General features: G+C 38.4%; 1 protein-coding gene across 5 annotated transcripts in view; it reads right to left on the bottom strand.

Moving 5' to 3' along the window:
• Positions 1-18,816, bottom strand: part of LOC148059901 (synaptotagmin-2-like) — a 54,877-nt gene that overhangs the window by 35,011 nt on the left and 1,050 nt on the right. Inside the window, exons 1-2 of one of the 5 annotated variants that reach the window (XM_087782211.1) lie at positions 17,685-17,747; positions 17,540-17,594 (exon numbers count right to left, since the gene is read on the bottom strand). The gene's annotated coding sequence lies outside the window, so the exon portion shown is untranslated. Of the gene's footprint in view, positions 1-11,594; positions 11,612-17,539; positions 17,748-18,816 lie in introns of those variants that run through there. The other 4 variants (XM_087782205.1, XM_087782207.1, XM_087782206.1 and 1 more) reach the window with 4 other exon arrangements.

An 18,816-nucleotide genomic window follows, 5' to 3' on the forward strand; every position in this document is an offset into this window, starting at 1 on the left:
GTGTTTTTGAATCCAACTCACATGTGCATGGATTCGCTTCCTCAATAGTTTATTATCGTCTAATAACTTACTTATTTTTTTGTCCAAACCAGGTTGCAATATATACATGACAAATCTGAAATAACGAAAATATAACGAAAATTAAGGCTATATATGTTTTTTTAATGCCAAAAGGGGATTATTAGCGACTTTCTGTAGCCTCGAGAGGTCACCCGATGAATTTGGTCCCCCCGGGGTCGACATGGTATTCGAATTATTATGGTTTGTATTCTAAGGCGCAGCTCTGTCTGTGAATCTCAACATTGCAATGTTGTTAATTAGATTTCAAATATCTTGAATAAATGAAGAGTTCACCCCCGGGATTCTATTTTTAGAACCACAAATGCTCAAAGGAAGGCTCCAGCTCGGTTCACAATGCTGTGGATATGTTCACGCCATCTGGCTTAAGTGTGAGGTTTTATTTGTGTTGGATTGATTTAGTTTTCCTGTCAGTTAAATATATATTTTTGTTTTCCTTAGAACATGTGTGCAGAGCACAAGTTCTCCTGAACTATATTAATGAATAAAGTTCATGAGAAATGATTTATCGTGACAGCTTTTTGTTAAGCACAATTGCTCATAAGATATTGGATGAATGGATTTCTATCACCAACCTATTGGTTCTTCTCCTGAAAATCATCCATTTAAAAACCAGGCTCCACCACCAAAGCTCCACATAAGGCAACAACATTCTGGTTAATGGGGCTGAACGTTTGTTTATTCAGTTTAGTAAGAGACTGACTGTGTGACAATAATGGCATTTTAATGCTGAATTCAGCCAAAAAAGGAATGCATTTGTTCCTTATAACTTCTTTTATATAACATGATGAGAAATGTTTTTTCTTTTTTTCACTGCCATCTTTTTCTTTTCTTGAGGGGAAAGAAGTCTCCTTATAATTATACATTCATTTATTCATGAATTTTCTATGCTGCTTAATCCCTTATAAGGGTAGTGGGGACCTGGATCCTATCCCAGTTTCTTTGGGCTATAGGTGGGGGAGACCCTGGACCGGACGCCAGTCTGTTGCAGGAAACACAAAAACATACAACCATTCATACCTACAGACAATTTCCCCAAGTTCCCAATCAACCTCTGTATGTTTTTGGACTGTGGGAGGAATCCAGAGTGCCTGGAGTAAACCTACGCAACACAAGGAGAACATACTCCACACAGAAAGGTCACAAGTTGACTCCCTCTCAACCTGGAAGCGAACCGGCAACCTTCTTACTGTAAGACGATTGCTCTAACCACTGTGTGCCCCTTATGGTTATTGACCTCCATCATTTCTGTGTCTTATCTGAAACACTTGGCATCTTTTTACAGATGAACGTTGATCTACTTTGATTTTGAGATCATAAAATGACTGCTTGGGCCAGATTTGGATCACAGGCCTTGAGTTTGACATTTATGTTAAAGGTTATAAACCCAAGTACTGTTGCAGTTACACCATCTCTACGATAGATAGCACCTTCTTCTGGCCCTTGGAAGACCCTGAGACCTTTTCTATTATTGTAGGGCTTGAAAAGAATTTTGTACAAAATGCACAATGTGGACAGTAAAGTGCTCAACATGATCTGTAATCATAGGGATGAAGTAGCTAAAGTAGCCCAGGATGATAAATTAAATATAATTCCATGGTAGAAAGAAATATTTACCAAATTTGCAAAAAGAACCTAGATCAGGAGGCAGAAGACGAAAAAGGAGTCTTGAGTTTTACATTTGGTCTTCAGTACAGTATCTTCAGTACTAACAACAGCAGAGTTTTCATATTGATTTAGTGAATGAGACTAATAAAATACTTTTGTCTATGGGCCCCGGAGGAGAGTCTATTTTCGTCCCCATTTCATTTTCCTACATTGTCAGAACAATCAATTTCATGAGTCGGTGGACTTAATTGCTTTGATTTAATTGAAACATCAGACATCCACGGGGTGGGGTCGGAGATAACCCACGAGTGTACCCGAGTGGTGAAAACTTGTGTACGTCAAAAATAGTTCAGTTCAGCGGGGGTTTTTTTCATTGGATGGATACAAAATTAAAATGATTTACTAACTTACAAACAGCGACCTAAAGACAACTAGGTCAGAGGTCACAAACATGTGACCACCCATTTTTCCACCCATGTGATAATAGTCTGCGGGCCCTTCATTTGATGTTTTTTTTAACAAAGGGACTCCATCTATAAATTCTTATCATTTATATAGCTTTGATTGTGTAGTTAATTCTGGAAGATCGTTCCAGAAACACCTGGCTCAGTGAACTTTTAAGGAGAAGGTCAACTCCAGTCACTACGTTGGATTAACTTTAGGGTCAACTTATTATTATTATTGATTATTATATCATTATTGACTTAATGCTCATCAGAAATGAAGACAATTTATATGTTTTCAAAAAAGGATGTTTCAGGAAAAGAATCAAAGCAAGATAGCTGTGGGGATTCACTTATTATCGATTGTTGTCGTGTGCTTTATTTGGACTTTTCCAGGCATCAGAAAGTTGTTTTCTTTTCAGTTTATATTGAATCACGAACTCAGGAAAACACCCATCTTGTGCAAGTCAGGTCGGTGACCTTTAAGCGCCAACCTGATTTTCAACAGTTTCTTGTCAGAGTATTGTGTCAAGGGTTTGTAAACACAGCTGATTGCGAGGCTGAGTGTTACTTGTGGAGATATCCAGCTACATTTCCAGATACATATTGAGCCACATTATTATCAAAAGAGCTGTTAGAATAAGCTGTATCATTTGACTATTAGTGCAGGGGAGACGCATACAGATATAATTACATTTAAATCAATGATCAATTGAACATCATTGGAACCTCCGTGTACCTTTTTATATCACCAATTAACTAAATGTAATTGTAATAAATGTTCGGCAGAAGCGCAAATTTAATTGGAAATATTTCTGTGAGGTCCATCAGACCACATTTATTTTTTTCCGTTGATTTTGGAGGAATCAGGAGTAACCGGAGTAAACCCACACAAACACGAGAGAACATGCAACGGCTAAAGGCCCTCAATTTTGTATGTTTCTCACATTGTTGTATCATATTATAATGTTTACAATACAGTCCTTCCACGCGCGAGGCACACGCTTATCAAGACCAAACAGTCGGTGAAGGCAATTTGCTCTGAAATCCGGAGCTTCCTCTTCTTATGAAAGCTACTCAGACAAGCACTTGCATAACCTCCAGGGTTCCCACGTTTCATTTCCCTCCGTCTCAGGTTCTCTCCGACTGTCTCCAGGACACGTGGCTCTGCAGGAGTGAAGCTCAGACGGAGTAGGAGCTTTTGTTTGGAGGCGAGAGGACTTTGACAATCTCTTCAGCGACCTGCAGCATGTACGAGCAGGCAGCTCTGCATGCAGGAGGGATCTGGCCCAAATTTAATCCATCCATTGTGAGGAAGGAGGGCTAGAGGAGGGAAAAAAAATAGGGCCGTGGCTGCTGAAATCCCACTGGCAGTGCTGCAATGCAGGGGTTTAATATGGAGGGAGGAAGCACGTGTGAACGTTACAGACTTGCCCTTCTAACGCCCACACATGCTGGCAGAGACACACATGCACGCACCGCCCTCACACTCATCTGCACAGGTGAGATTTGGACTTTGAGTTAGTCTTTCTTTCTCTGTCGAGATTTGATCTGTTTTATGTGCATGCAGCAGGAGTTTTGATGTATAGTTTGATGTTTTACTAAAATTGGTTAGTAAAGATACTAAGATGATATTTGGTTGAGTAAAACTCAATTAATAAACACAAATTCAAAGTTCTTATTATGAAAATGCTGGTTATTTTATCAAAAATGATTTATAATATTTAATTCACTTATGTATTTGTATTAATTAGTTTATTTTACTACTATTGGAATTAGAAAATCGATCTCAATGTTTAAATTAAATAGAAATACATTCATCTACAAAATATTGATAAAAATGTAATTATGAAAACTAAAACAAATTCAACCTTTTAATATAGAAATTATCAAATTCAAATATTCCAAAAAATAATACGAGGTTTAGAAAAATTAAAATTAACATTACAATAAAATATTCTTTTAATAAATAATCATAAGTAGTTATGAGTAAATATAAATTTGTAACATTTAAAATGTAAAACTTAAACATTCTGTATTCTGATGACACTGATATACTTACATAGATAATAAAAAGATAAATTAGGAAGTTAAATGTTTCGGGGGAAAAGAAAAATCTATTTGGTAAATTTAGGTTGAAACTTATAACATCGACTCTCAAACATGTGTGAAAGGTTTTGAGGTTTTATCAACTGATTTTCAGTTAGGAAATATAAATGCACTTATTATTATAAACTTCCTGCACTAACTGAAAATGACCCTGATGGGAAAAGCATATCTACAGAAGGTTTAGCTGTAATCCACTGAAGATCAGTTTGACCCCTGAGCACCATAAAGCACCAGGTGTCAAACTGGTCCAGAAAAGGGCCGAGACGGTGCAGGTTTTGTATCCAACCAGTCAAGCACGTAAGTTCTTATTTGTCAACAACTTTGTGGTGGCTTGTTTTTCAGAACATTTCAAACGGCAGCTTCTATGGCCAGGAAATATCCAAGGTCTAGCCATAGTTGCCAAATTATCAGAAGGAATCTTTTCATTATTATTATAATTATTCAAGCAACCTGTATCATAGCTACACGATTTGAAAGGACCATACCGTTTGAAAATCGGTCCAGAATTCAGCGAAAAGTTGTATTATATGATTGAGAAGTACCTTTTTCCCTGTAGTTGTTAATGAGCCACTGCCTCTGATGACACTGTACCAAGATGGCGGCGCTTTATACACATCCTTCTACAGTCGATGCAGCGTCTGTATGTAAATATTTCTATGGTTGAACCAATCAGGCGTCTGAAGACAGTGATCAATTAATTTTTCAGTCAGGTGCCGCTTGTTTAAGCCGACACCTGATTCGTTAACTCATGTCTGCTTGACTAGTTGGAAAAAAAACCTGCACCATCTCACAAAAACAGTTGGAAACCCCTGCCATAAAGCATCATCCTCTGGGCCCCAAACTTAAATCTGACTTAACAGTCAAACTGCAGTGAAACTACAGATGTCAGTTTAAATCAGTCGAGTGATTGATGAGTTACACCAGTAGCATCTTTCAAAACTGAATTCTGAATTTTCACTTGTATTCAACAATTGAATACATCTACACCTAATGTGATTGTGTGCATGTTTCTCTGCTTCAAGTGTAAAGGTTACCGGTAATAATTAGGTTGTGGAAAAGGACAGAATTGAAGAGAAAACACTCAGGAAGCCTCCAGTCCTCTCTGACTCTGATTTCTTAGAGCAATGTGGTGGAAGGAAAACAACAAACTCCGCAGGGAAGCAACAAACTGTGATAAATGTCAAACTGATTTTTTTTTCCCTGACAGATCTGACCTCTTAACATAATAGAGAGTCATGCTACCTACGAAGGTTTATTTCTAAATCAGAAGCATCATCTTTCAATGAACAACTAACATTTGAGAGGGTTCACTGAGTGCAATTTATTTGTTTTATAGCACAATCCTTGAAACTGTTTTATAGTTTTTTCTAAAATAATTGACATCAAATCACAAAATCACTCTACTCTCCTGTGACAAAAAAATATATTTCATTTCAACGTATTTGCAAATAATCAAAACACAAATTATTTGTGTTTTGATTATAACCGTCCATTAAAAGCTATATATAATATGATTTTTGTCCAACGACGAATGTCAAAAGATGCTTTTGACAAATGAGAATGAATCCCCTCCTCTTAGAACCGAGTTTAAAAACGAATATCATCTAACAGCAGAGCTCTCCTGTGTTCCTCATCCGTTCAACTGTGCGACAGACGACGACTGACCCGAGAAAACTGCCATATTTAATTTCTGTCATCTGTAAAGTAGTCAGGCTCTTTTTCAATTATGCTCTCATTTAATCCTAAATTAGGAAATGACCTTTCAAACATACTTGCAGAGGGAAGAGGAGGAAAAGGTAGCTGTGTACACTTTCCACTTCTTCAAATACTTCAATCTAATTGTAACACATCTATTGATATTTTCAGTTCACCTTTCATGATTGTGTCAGATCAATTGTATTGTATCAATATTTCTATTTATTTGTTTTGTAGATTTGTGTGAGGGCATCAGGACTGCAGACTGTTGGTCTTTGATACGGCCTCAATTATTTGATCATTTGATAGATGGCGGACAAAGAAATACAGAATGCATGAGTATCGTTTTTAGCTAAACACAGAGCAGGATTTTGACATCTGATTTGAGTTTACATCAAGTCTCATTCCTTCATCTATTGAAACTATTTTTCAATGTCTTCAAAAAGCAGGACGTGCTTGAGAATGTGGCTGTTTATCTTGTATTTTGTAGAGATTTTCAGCTTGTGCCCTCGCCTTGCCTTGTAATCTGAACTAAACATCACCAATCAATGGAAGGGGGGAAAGAGAAGACAAGAGCAATCGATGCCTGTTACAGACACTATGGTAATTACACACTTATCAGTTTGGAGCAGCTGACGGCTGTAAACTTACAAGAGCTTGAGTTAAGGGACTGTTTTTAAGTTGCTAGCCCGACAAAGAAGCCTGACGACTAAAAGCAGATGTGGTTATTCTTTTTTTTCACCACACCAACACAGGTAAACTGATAAAGAGAGTATAGGATTTCACTGGGGGTTCACCTGGCAGACTGCTTCAACTGTAGCCTGAGGCAGAAGAAAACATTTAGCGTTTGTGATCAATATCTGTGTTTGAAAATCTTTTGCAGAACAAGGTGCAGCATTTCACTTAGCAGTGGTTAGCAAACCAGTGCTCTTTAAAGATTAAATGAAAATAAAATCTATACATTGACAGCTGATCTCTCACAAAGTGAACCTGCAGGAAACAAATACATCCATCAATCATGATTTTGTTGATTTCATCTACTTTTTATTTCTGCTTCTTTTTAGGTTTCAATGTGTTACAATTTGTCCGTTAATGTATATCTACGTTGACCTTGAGCGTCCAGAAAGGCACCATCAAATAAAATCTAACATTACAGTAATGACTTAAAAATAAATTATCAATGATGTTGAATGAATAAAAACATATATCTTTCAAAAGTTAAAGAGAACAAAGAGCTAAATATTGAACATTTTAAACGAAAAATCATTATCAGAAACAACAATAAAAACTTTAAAATCATCAATTAATTGAATTCTGTGGGAAGAAACCGGAGTGCCAGACGGAATCCGAGGAAAGCACAGAATAGTTCATATTTTCTAATCATTTCCTTATTAAATGTAATTTATCTTTTTGTCATATGTAATTTCTCTTATTCTTTATACGAATAACATCTGGCCCGCAGTCATTTTATGGCTGGATGGTTGCCCGAACTCAAAGAAAAAGAATGTTCACGTTGATATTGTTGCCTGTTAAGATGTGACTGTTTATGACAAGATAAGGAACAGATATTTTCCGGGGTCAACAATTGTACTTCAATTGAGACTTCAGGAATATGAAAACATTTTGGCCCTTTGACTACAGTACCAATCCAATCTATATATTACTTTAAGAAACAAAATTTCGACTTACTTACGACCCGGAAAAAAAGGCTGAAGGTATCGTATATGACAAACAGGATGTATCCGTGTGAAGTAGATGTTAGAGTCTCAATAAAAGGACGAGCGTCCGTTCATCAAAGCGAGGTGTGATGTGATGCAGAATAACATGTCGAAACATCTGCTTCCTCTCAACAGCAGCACGCTTTAGCAACAGCAGAAAACAAGATCTTCCCGTTGAAGCGACTGCATCACAGCTCAGATTTGGTGCGTGACATCACGACGACAAAAGCATACATCATCTCTATTCACTCCTCATGTTAAATAAGGAAATCCATCTAGAGAAGAAGAGGCGTTCACATGTTGTTCCATGTGACCGCGAGTGTTATTTCTGTATCCACGCCAGGCAGAGGAGAACTATCAAGAGATGTTTGAGGAATATAAAAATCCCTCATTAACAATTTAGCACCTACATCATGGGATGTGAGGATCATTTTCTCTTCCCGGCTTAAGGTCTTACTCTCTTACTGGCGTTCACGGCTTAGTTTTAGAATTGAGGCTTCAATTATAGATGGTTCTGGTTCTTCAGGCCAGAGACCATCCACTCTGACACCAGGTCAGTGTAAGTACTATTTTGGACCACCCTACTATTTCTGTCTGACCACTTCCTACGTAATGACGTCACAAACGTCTGTATAAAGCTTTTTTTATATATTAAAGAAACTTCAACTGAGCGATTAGAGGACACTCATCTTAACAGCCATTTATCTTAACAAAAAGACACATGTGACCTTCAGCCTAATGTGTCCAGGCGACATGTGACAACGCCTGTGATTGGCTGCACCTCAGCTGTGGGTTTGGTGAGACATGCTGAGCGTTTCTAGCTTTTTTTAATGGCAACAACCTTATGACAATCTCTTTGCAACATCAGCTAGAATTCACTTATTTAACCCTTTTGCAACCTCTGGGTCATTTTATAAAACATATGTGTTTGAGGTACACACTAGTTCAGGGGTGTCACCCTCACATATACGCATGAATAGACAAAGTCGCGGGCCAACATTGGACTCACACTTTAGGTGTTTTCTGTCCTGAGAGTGATGATAGTGAACACGTTATCCGATCATTGAGTCAAATATTCTTGTCAAATATATAATAATTGATGTCTGTTAACTTTGATATTTTATTCTGTTAGAACAAGTAAATTTACAACGGTATTGACGCTACATGGTCATGGGAAAACGGTGGTTGTGAAGGTTAATTTTTTTCGTCTACTTCGAAAACGGACGTGACGCAGATAAAATGGAAATCTATCCTATTTTAGCTACGTGGCACAAATACAATAACTGATAATTACTCAATTTGTATTGCCTAACAGGCTAAATATAGTCACACTGTAGGCCACAGAGTTTTACACATATGCTCCATTCAGAACACACACGTCACTTCATCTTTGATTGAATGTTTTCATATGAACATAATTCTTTCAGTTTGCAAATTAACTGTTAACATAAAGTTCTACAACACACACTCTAGTACAACAAAGTCCAAACACCGAAATCACTGTTGGTTATAATATTAACAGGTTTTGGAGATGATCTGGTTTGATTTACTAAGTTAAAGCACTTAAGTTTGATTAAAATAAACAATAAATAGACATTTAAAGTTTAAGTACATAAATATCTAGCAGGCCACAGAAAACAAGTCAGTGGGGGAACATTTGGCCCTCAAACCCTGTGTTCAATACATAAAAAGGTTATGTGTGACTATGGTTTCATTTTTTTGTTATCCTGTGTTATCTCTGGTTCAAGTTGACCCCGGGGCCCGAAAACAAATGAGTTTCAGGTATGTGTTACGGGGCCAAGGGGCAACTTATCCAGAGAGGTAACTTGAGTGAATGTGCTACATTTGAATCACACACTGAAACTGCAGACATCAGCATTCAAGGTCCATTGAGCTGATCTGTGTGATCTGATATGAGATATCAGATAGAATAGCTTGAAATAACTGTAACTGTAGACGCAAGTCAGGAAGCTGGACATTTGGGGAATCAAATTTTTCAATATGAAGGCACATTACTGCAACTTTTTTTAATCTGGACCAACAATTCACCTCTTCACGTCTGATCCACTCATTAGTTAGTTCACATATATTAAGAAATTAGGTGAACAAAATCTAGTGGTGGGTCGGAATGGAAATGTGTGCATGAGCAGCAGCCTAGTACAGAAGTTAGTGAAAAATGAGTAAAAATTCTATGATCACAATCATAATAATAATAAAACATTTTGTTTGTAGGGCACTTTATATCCTAAGAACGAATACCAAAGAGCAAGGGGTTTAAAAAACAATAACAATCAAAGTAGAAAGATACAGAAATAAAAACTGTTATAGATGAAATCATTGTTTAAAAAGGTAGGTTTTTAGACCCTTTTTAAAACTGTCTGTTGCGTATGGGGCCCTCAACTAAAAAAAACGAAATAAAAAAATATATATATTACAGATGTATTTATTATTTATTTGAAAAATAAAATAAAAGCAATTTAAAGGGTTAGGATGTAAATCAGTTAATAATATAAAATGAAATAAACCAAAAAACATATAGTATGAATAATGAAAATATAAAATATCTATACATTTTATGTTGATATGTTTTCCTTAATAGCACATGCATTCTAAGATAATCATGAATGTTGTTGAAATAACCTAAAAAAGCTGTATGCAAGGATGACTTTTGGGACTCAGGGGTTTAATTTATTTTCCTTTGCAGCTGTCTTTTTGAGGAACACGTCTCTGCTTCGTGCAAAAACACAGACTGTTGGTCTGGAATTTGCACCACAACACAAAGCTGCAGTTAAGCTTTAATTAAAGTTTGAATCAGCTTTTAACTTCTCCAAATGAAAATGGTGACTCTGCAAAATGAGGTTGTTTTTTTTTTTAAATGGACATTTTCATCAAAAAAAAATAGAAATAGAAAAGGAATGTTCATTTTTACAGCGTTAGCTTTAAATTTCTCAAAGTGATGATGAAGTCAAATTAAGGAAACAAATCAGTAAATTTAGCGGCAATAAACAGTGGCAGCTGGCCCATAGGGGGGGCTGGGGCGCCGCCCTTCAACTGATTTAGCTGTTTTTTTTACTTTTATTTATTTTAGTTTTTTAGTTTTAAATTAAGATAGTTGTAATCATCAACATTGATCATTTTTTATATTTTCATAACTCTTTACATTGATTAACTATATTTCGTTGATTAACGTTCTCATTATAACCTGGTCTGTGATAATTTGGTAGAAAGTATCTCTATTGTTCTGGCGGAGACAACAGGTTGGTTTTTAGTTTTTTAATAATTCAGTTTATTCTGTATGATGTATAAAAGAGTTGATTAAAATATTTTTTATAGTTTCCATTTGGAATGAAACGAGGAGCATAGTAAACATTATTATCCATCATTAACTTAAAGTGATTCGATTAAACACGCTACAAATAACCTTTACTTACTTACTTACTATTAATGTGTTGGTTTTTACATGTAATATAAAGGATGGGGGGAAAATGTACTGGAAAAGAGCACCTAAAATATTTTTCACCAGCCACCACTGGAGTAGAAGTGTTTTTCCTGAGATGAATTGTGATTATATACAAAGATCCAATCTTATTAACCAATGTTTGTGAAGAAAGCTAATATTTAGATATTGGTGTTTGCATTGTAAATAAACCCCTTTGGGTGTAAACAAGTGTTTTAATATGGAAATTATCAAAGAGAAATAACATCATTCAAGTTTATATCTGTGTGGTTTATGTTTACATTACTTATTGCTAATAAAATAAGTGTTACAAATAAAGGAGCAATGTTGATTTTTGTTAAGTTATAATCATTAAAATATGGTCAAATATGTTACAAACATCAAATATGGACAGTGTTTAGCTGTGATTCAAGTCAGACCCATCAGCCATTTGTAGTAGAAAATAAAAAATATTTCTTCATTAAAAACCTTGACCTTACTACTAACCTTAATGGAAGATCGTTCCAAAGCTTAGGAGCAACAGCCTAAAAAGATTTCTCTCCTCTGGTCCTGAACCGTGTGCGAGGAACCATCAGTAGATTCTGATCCACAGACCTCAGAGCCTGAAGCTTAGAGATACAGAAAACTTCTTCATTCTATCTAAGTGTTATTCATCAATGACAATATTGTCAGCACTATTAGCAAATGGTGGTGCACACACAAGACGCATTCTTCTGTATTTTTCAGTGAATATTTGAATCTGTTCCCTGTGAATGTCAAATAGGCAGAGTTCGCTTGGCAACACAGAGTGTCTCAGCCCTGTGGGTATTGAGCAAGAAAACAAAAAATATCTCATCATTTCTGCAATGTAGCCCAACAGGAAGCTATTCATAAGGCTCTACAATGAACAAAGTAAGAAAATGAGCTTCAGAAGAAAATGTAAAAATATGAATTAACAATGGAAATCACTTTCATTTTTTATATTCACTGGCATCTACATTTTTAACTAGAATAGCACTGAGACAGCACATACCTCTTCCAAACGGATCGTTTGACCCAACTTTATTAGAAAACACACAATACAAAAAAATATATTTAACAGCTCCCTGAATCAAAAAAAGGTGACATAGCTCAGACAGGAAAGTCCTTTGCTTGTGGGTTTAAAATATGCGGGATAAATATCTAGTCCGGTGGGAGCTGGGGTACTGTGTCGCAACCTCTTCCCTATCAGTGTGGTATTTTGTTTGGGTATGGTAAATAATTGTTATACGAAGTTTGGAGAAAAGTGTTGGCTTAATCATGAATGCAAAGCAACAACAAACTAGACCCCCACAACTCAGTGTCATTACCTTTGCTGCATTCTTCCTTCCTTAAAAATGAAGTCCTTAAATCTATATTAATTTGTTGATTTAAGCATCTCTTAATATAAACCTTTTTTGTACTCATTAATTTGCAATGTTTTGTTCAAAACTAATTTCATTGAAATATTTACATTAGAAAATGTGTCATCTCTGCCGATATTGCAAACAGTTGTTTTTTTTATGTTTGATCATCCTTCCTTAAATATTGCCTTAACATGGACAATTTGACTCACCATTTCAATAATCATTTTGTTGAAATACTGGATCAAGTGGCACCTGTTAAGTCGAACCTCACAATTCAGAAAAAACGGTGCCCTTGGACAAATGAGATGGTGGAAACTGCCAGATCTGATTATATTAGGAAACTGGTAGCAGTAAATAAGAAAAACCCCAAAGTTTGACACAATCAATTCTCTCCTGCTCCACAAATCACGCCCGTCTTCTGTGAAGCTGACAGCAATGCATTGTTGAGATTTTTCATTGACAAAATTAAATTTATAAAAGAGAAAATCTCTTCCCCTTTGTGTTGAACCCCTGCTGTCACTGAGCACGTCTCCTACTTGTGGTCTTCCTTCAGTGCTGTATCCCTGGGTGATATTTCAGCACTGGTGAGCAAGATGAAACCCTCCTCTTGCTCGTCCTATCTTCTTTCTTGTAGGCTCTTCATCAACGTTTTTGATGTAATTGGGCCCTGGGTTACCGATATGGTGTACCTCTCCCTTTCCACAGGGTTTTTTTGATGAGCCTTTGCTCAAAAAGCCAGGCTTAGACCCGACTGACCTCAGTAATTTCAGGCCCATTTCTAAGCTCCCATTCTTGTCCAAGATCTCGGAGAAGGTGGTGTCTCTGTTCCTGGATCAGAGCAACATCCATGAGAAGTTTCAGTCTGGCTTCCGCAAACATCATTCTACGGAGACAGCCTTACTGAAAGTGTCCAGTAACATCATGATGTCGGCTGATTCGGGTCAATACACTGTTCTGTTTCTCTTGGATCTGTCCTCAGCCTTTGACACAGTTGATCACCTGATCCTGCTCAGAAGACTGAGGGATGAAGTTGGACTGTCCGAGTCTGTGTTACAGTGGTTCTCATCCTACCTTTCTCAGGGTCAGTTTCAGTGTATCTAGCAATCAAATGAGGTCTGAATCAGCGGATATGTTGTGTGCAGTCCCTCAAAGTTCTGTTCTGGGTCCTTTATTGTTTTTGCTCTACTTGATTCCCCTCGGTAAAATCTTTCAGCGATTTCCTGATGTTTCACATTTTTGCTGATGACATCCAGCTCTACTGCTCTATTGATCCAACTGAGCCCCAGAGGCTGAATAACTTAGTCAAATGTTTGCTAGAAATCAAACAATGGCTGAGTGAAAAAACTTTGCAGCTAAATGTGGACAAAACTGAACATTTGGTTATTGCTCCTGATGATAAGGTTCCAGGGTTGAGATAGTACTTGGGTGACTTAGGCCAATCTGTCCTCCTTACATCATGTTCTGATCCAGCCTTACACCCCAGTTCGGGCTCTGAGGTCGGTGGATCAGAATCTACTGATGGTTCCACGCACACGGTTCAGGACCAGAGGAGAGAAATCCTTCCAGGCTGTTGCTCCTAATCTTTGGAAGGATCTTCCTCTCTCTTTCGATTGATGGAGTCTACTGACTCCTTCAAGAAACATCTTAAGACATTTTTATTCGTGCAGGCTTTTCCTTGATTTTCTGATACTCCCGTTTGTCTTGTTGGTGTCTTGACCTTTTAGCATATATTTTATTGAGAATTGTTTGAATTGTTTAAGCGGGTCTAGAAAAGCGCTCTATAAATTTAAATTAATGACTTACTTACTTACCTACTTAAGCCCCGCCCACTGAAAATGATTCATTTTACTGGAGAGAAAATCTTTTTTGAATAGTAGCCGAACATTTTGTTACATGAAAATTGACATAATATGTATTACAATACAATTTTAAAATGTCCAGTCTTAGTAGTTCCAAAGCAAGGTGTACGTTCGAGCAGAAGCGGTGAGAAGCCATACAATAACAAAAACTAACAAAAACTCCCAAATGCATACGTCACCAGAAAACGTGTAAGTAAGTAAGTAAGTAATTTCAAAAATTCTTGATCCAACGAGAAAATAATATCATCATATCACATCAACTACCATTTTAAAAACCCTATATCGGCATGCAGTAGTTTGAGACATTGGGGGCGCTGTAGACACCACTTCCTGTTTAAAGTGCCTCTTTCTTGGCAAGTAAAAAGCGAAACGATGACTAAATAAACAAGGGTTGATCCACTTATAAACCAGAGCAACACCAGAGGTGTCACACAGAAAGGTGTTTGGTACAAATTGGATGATTAGTGGAGCTGCAGAGCCAGCAGAGAGGCATTTGGCTGACGTTGCTTAGACCAGTGGAGAGTGATTGGCTTTGTGGGCTGAGGAAGCAGATGGGACGGAGACACTGAGCTGGACCGGAATGACAGAGTGCAGTGCTGTGGTTTTTCATCAAAATATAAATTCTATTCTCCCCCACAACTCCACACACACCCCTCCAGCAGCGTCGCGAAGGAAGAATTAATGAAGCTAGCAGCATTTTTAGCACGGCTGCGACAGCTTATTCATCATGAGAACTTATCTCCGCCTTAGCTCCGCCCCCTCAACATGAATTATGCAGCTCAATGCAGCACTCCGAATCCCTACTGCAGCTCACACACGCTACAACACTCCACCGATCACTCCCTCTCCGACACACACACACACACACACACACACACACACACACACACACACACATCATCCAGTGTTTCCTCTTCTTCTCATTCATGAGCAAATTCGTGGACACCCTCTCTGACAGCGTTAACCATCGTGTTACCAAATCAATTCTCCTCTCTGTAAAGTCAGCCGACAATCCAAAAACACTTCAGCAAACGGGAAACATCGTTTCTAATTCCCTCTTGACAGGTCAATGCCCCGATCCAGGTACTCATTTTCTACTGATCTGGAATCATCGTCGTCAAATCAGCAACATCAGCAGATAAAAGAGGACCCAAATAACGGATGAAGCTGCTTTCACATCTGGAGGCAGAAGCTGCAGCAGCATCTTCTCCAATTTTATTTGATGGTGTGACTTTTTGCGATGGACATATTTTATACCTTATATTTCTTGTCAAGCCTTTTTCACATCCATCCCATGATTAACAAGACTTCTAGATTGCACTGCAGGAAGTGTCAGCATGTATTTACAACCCGAGAGTGTGTGTGTGTGAGGCAGAAGCTCCTCGTGAGGGATGGAAATGAGACAACTTGGCTGGTATTGGTTTGGATAACGCTTACATAATCGACTACTCCCAACCTCTAGATGACAACGCATATATAATGAGCTTTTTTGTTTTTTTGTTAAAGAGCTGCACGATGCAAAGAACTCGCACCGGTTGGATGGAGATTTGTGGTGAAGATGCTTATCTTCACAAGGCAGCTCTGCAGGGGTCTTTTCAGTGCATGGAACCGGATGGTGAACAGAAAACACAGCGGGGGCTGGGCACTGCAATGTACTGCAGTGCTCGTAGCTCTGTCTCGCACACCCACTCTCTTTCATTCTAGACTCTGATGAGCACCGAATCCCACTCGGTGCTAGTAATCACCAATTGCATAGTTTAAAAAAATATACATTACCACCTTTATTCAATTGTATGAGGCGCTCATACAATCCTTCAGTCTCTCACAATTCCTCCCTTCAGCTGTTTATTTGCATCTTGTAACTGTCCCCGAAACTTTAACTGGCGCGGAAAGATTGTTTTTCACTCCATGTGTCACACTGACAGCCGCCGCCGCTACACCATCATTAACATGGAACACTGAATCGCCACATCGCACAGCCTGGAAGAGGATGTCAAACAGGAGGCGGCGATAACAAGCAAAACAAAAAACGAAAAAAGTTTGTGACAGTGACAAGTTTTGTAAAAATCTCTGGCTCTTCTCAAACAAAAATATTACTCCAGCTAGCATAGATAGACCACGATGTTTGGTTTCCTGGAAGGATTGTGGTGCTGTAGTAGTCGGTGCTCTCATTTCCGTTTCCCATTAAGAAAACTAAGGTTACTGAAGATCATTATCCCAATGAGTTTCTCAGTATGCTCGTGGTTTCCTGCAGAGACACTTTACCGTCCTGCTCAACCAGAAAAACAAATCAGCGGGAGCCGTCATTACTACTTTTTACGGCTTTCAGCTGCACATCTGCTTCATTATGACATTAGCGAGGCCATAGCTGCTATGAAATGTATTCATAGTAATTTTTTGAAACCTCAAATACAATTAAAAGGTTGACTTTATATAGGCACAACTGAGTCAGGCGTGTGCTCTGTCCGTGGTGCTGAAATCCTCACCCCTTCATAAATCGTGGTGAAAATGCCAAATGAGTCATCTACACATTCTTCGTGTTTCCAACCATGCAAAGACATGTTGTCCAACGTTGCTCTCCTGCCCCCCCATGTCGATCGTTTCCTCCACTTCTGCAGCAGCTTTTAGACAATTGCAACAGAGAAAACACACACAGTGCCCACTAGTGGACAATAGTAGACTTTCATCCAGCAGATGTGAAGGTCAGGTTTATCAAGTGAAGACGGGTGAGGTTATCAACAAACTGAATTTATAAATAAAAAACACCATTGTTATTCTGGATGACATTCTTAGTTTGAATACAAGCTAACTTTTCAGGGTGAAAACAACTACATAACCCAAGAAAAAAGCTTCTTCACAGAGCTAGAAAAAAAAGACAATCTGATTAAAGTTTAACGACTGGATGATGTAGTGTTTTTTGGGAAGGACATTGCATCTGATTTGGATCACATAATGAGGCTGCTCAGTGTAATGGGATACTGCAGCACTAGAGAACCGTGTGCACAGAAACTTGCCTGGAAGCATCAGGGAGTCCCGCACCATCCTTCCCCCACCTCCCCCCTCCCTCTCCATTTCATCTTCCAGGACTCCCGACGTGGATAGCCACGAGAAAGTCATGTATGATGATTTGAGCGGATGAAAAGCAGAAAAGAACAACTTCAAAAGTGACAAAGCTTCGAATCGTGTGGAATACAGACGAGCTTCCTACCTTCAGTCTCTCTCGGCTGCACTCTCAGCTCCTCTCCTCCACGGGCTGCACGATACTTTGAGAGAGAGAACAAGAATCAATCCTTTCTTACTTTCTCTTTAGTCCCAGTTTTAAGAGGAGTCTTAACGCCGTCCTGCAGACACACCTTCACTCTGTCCTCGTCGCACAAATACTCCCATTCAAAGACACTGGAACACTCACATTGATCATCGGTTCAAGGGATGGATAAAACTACACACTGCAGTTTTTTTTTTCTGCCTCTTGCCCACTCACTCTGCTCTCAGACTGCACTGGCTTCTGATTGGCTCGATGACTCTTCAATAACATACGCTCTGTTCTTTCATTGGAAGGAAGCCAGTTATGTGCGGCACCAGATTTTCTCCCGCCCAACTCATAGCGGACCACCTTTTCTTTCCCCACGACTATGTGCCTGTGGTGAAGAGTGCTGAGCGCTGCAGTTTTACTGATAAGCGCGGTGGATAAAATAGGTGAGCCAAGGTTTTTAAAAAAAAATCAGAAAAAAGCAAGGGATCATTTAAAACACAAGGACTTTAGATGATGGTATCCATGTACCAGTGAGGAGCGACAGTGGGACAGGGAGATTTCTGAGCGCTCACTGCAGCTAACCCATGGAGCTCTGCTGCAGAGAAGAGTGGAACTGCCAGACAAGCAGGGGGAGGGGAAGCAAGGGTTGGTTGCAGTCATGCCGAAATACAGTACTGGAGCTACTGAGGCTGCCCGAGCAGGCTGGCAGCTGGAGCGTACAAGCCTCTCCCTCATGAATTATTAAAGCTTCCCCACGAGAAGACTAGGTGGGCCATGAAAAAGACTGCTCGAGCTGCCTTCATAATATTCACCATGACTTTAAACAATCTCTTTTAGACCATCCATTTGTGGTGTCAGATTTACCAAAGCCCTTCACTTTTCCTCGTTTGTCCCAGCATCCATTATCATTAAAAAGCCTGAAGATCAATATTGGACGGTACATCGGCCATCTGCAACAGCCACAATGAGACTGAAGGCTAATGTAATGCCCACAAAGACAAATGTTTGTTCAAAGGACAATAAGACTCGATGGTGGGGATTGTCAATGAAAAAAGCAAAAATCTCTTATTCCCAAAGTCAATTTCATATGAATAAAAAAATTACATTTTAAACACATAAGGAGTCACACATTAAAAACAGATTTAAAAGTTTGGAGAGCGAAAACACGTTTTTTTTTTTATGCCAAGTCTACGTGGTTCTTGTCTAAATGCGGAAATTGTCATCCATATTTT

The sequence above is a fragment of the Callionymus lyra genome, chromosome 19 (genome assembly GCF_982586985.1).
Source record: "Callionymus lyra chromosome 19, fCalLyr1.hap1.1, whole genome shotgun sequence".
Lineage (NCBI taxonomy): Eukaryota > Metazoa > Chordata > Actinopteri > Syngnathiformes > Callionymidae > Callionymus > Callionymus lyra.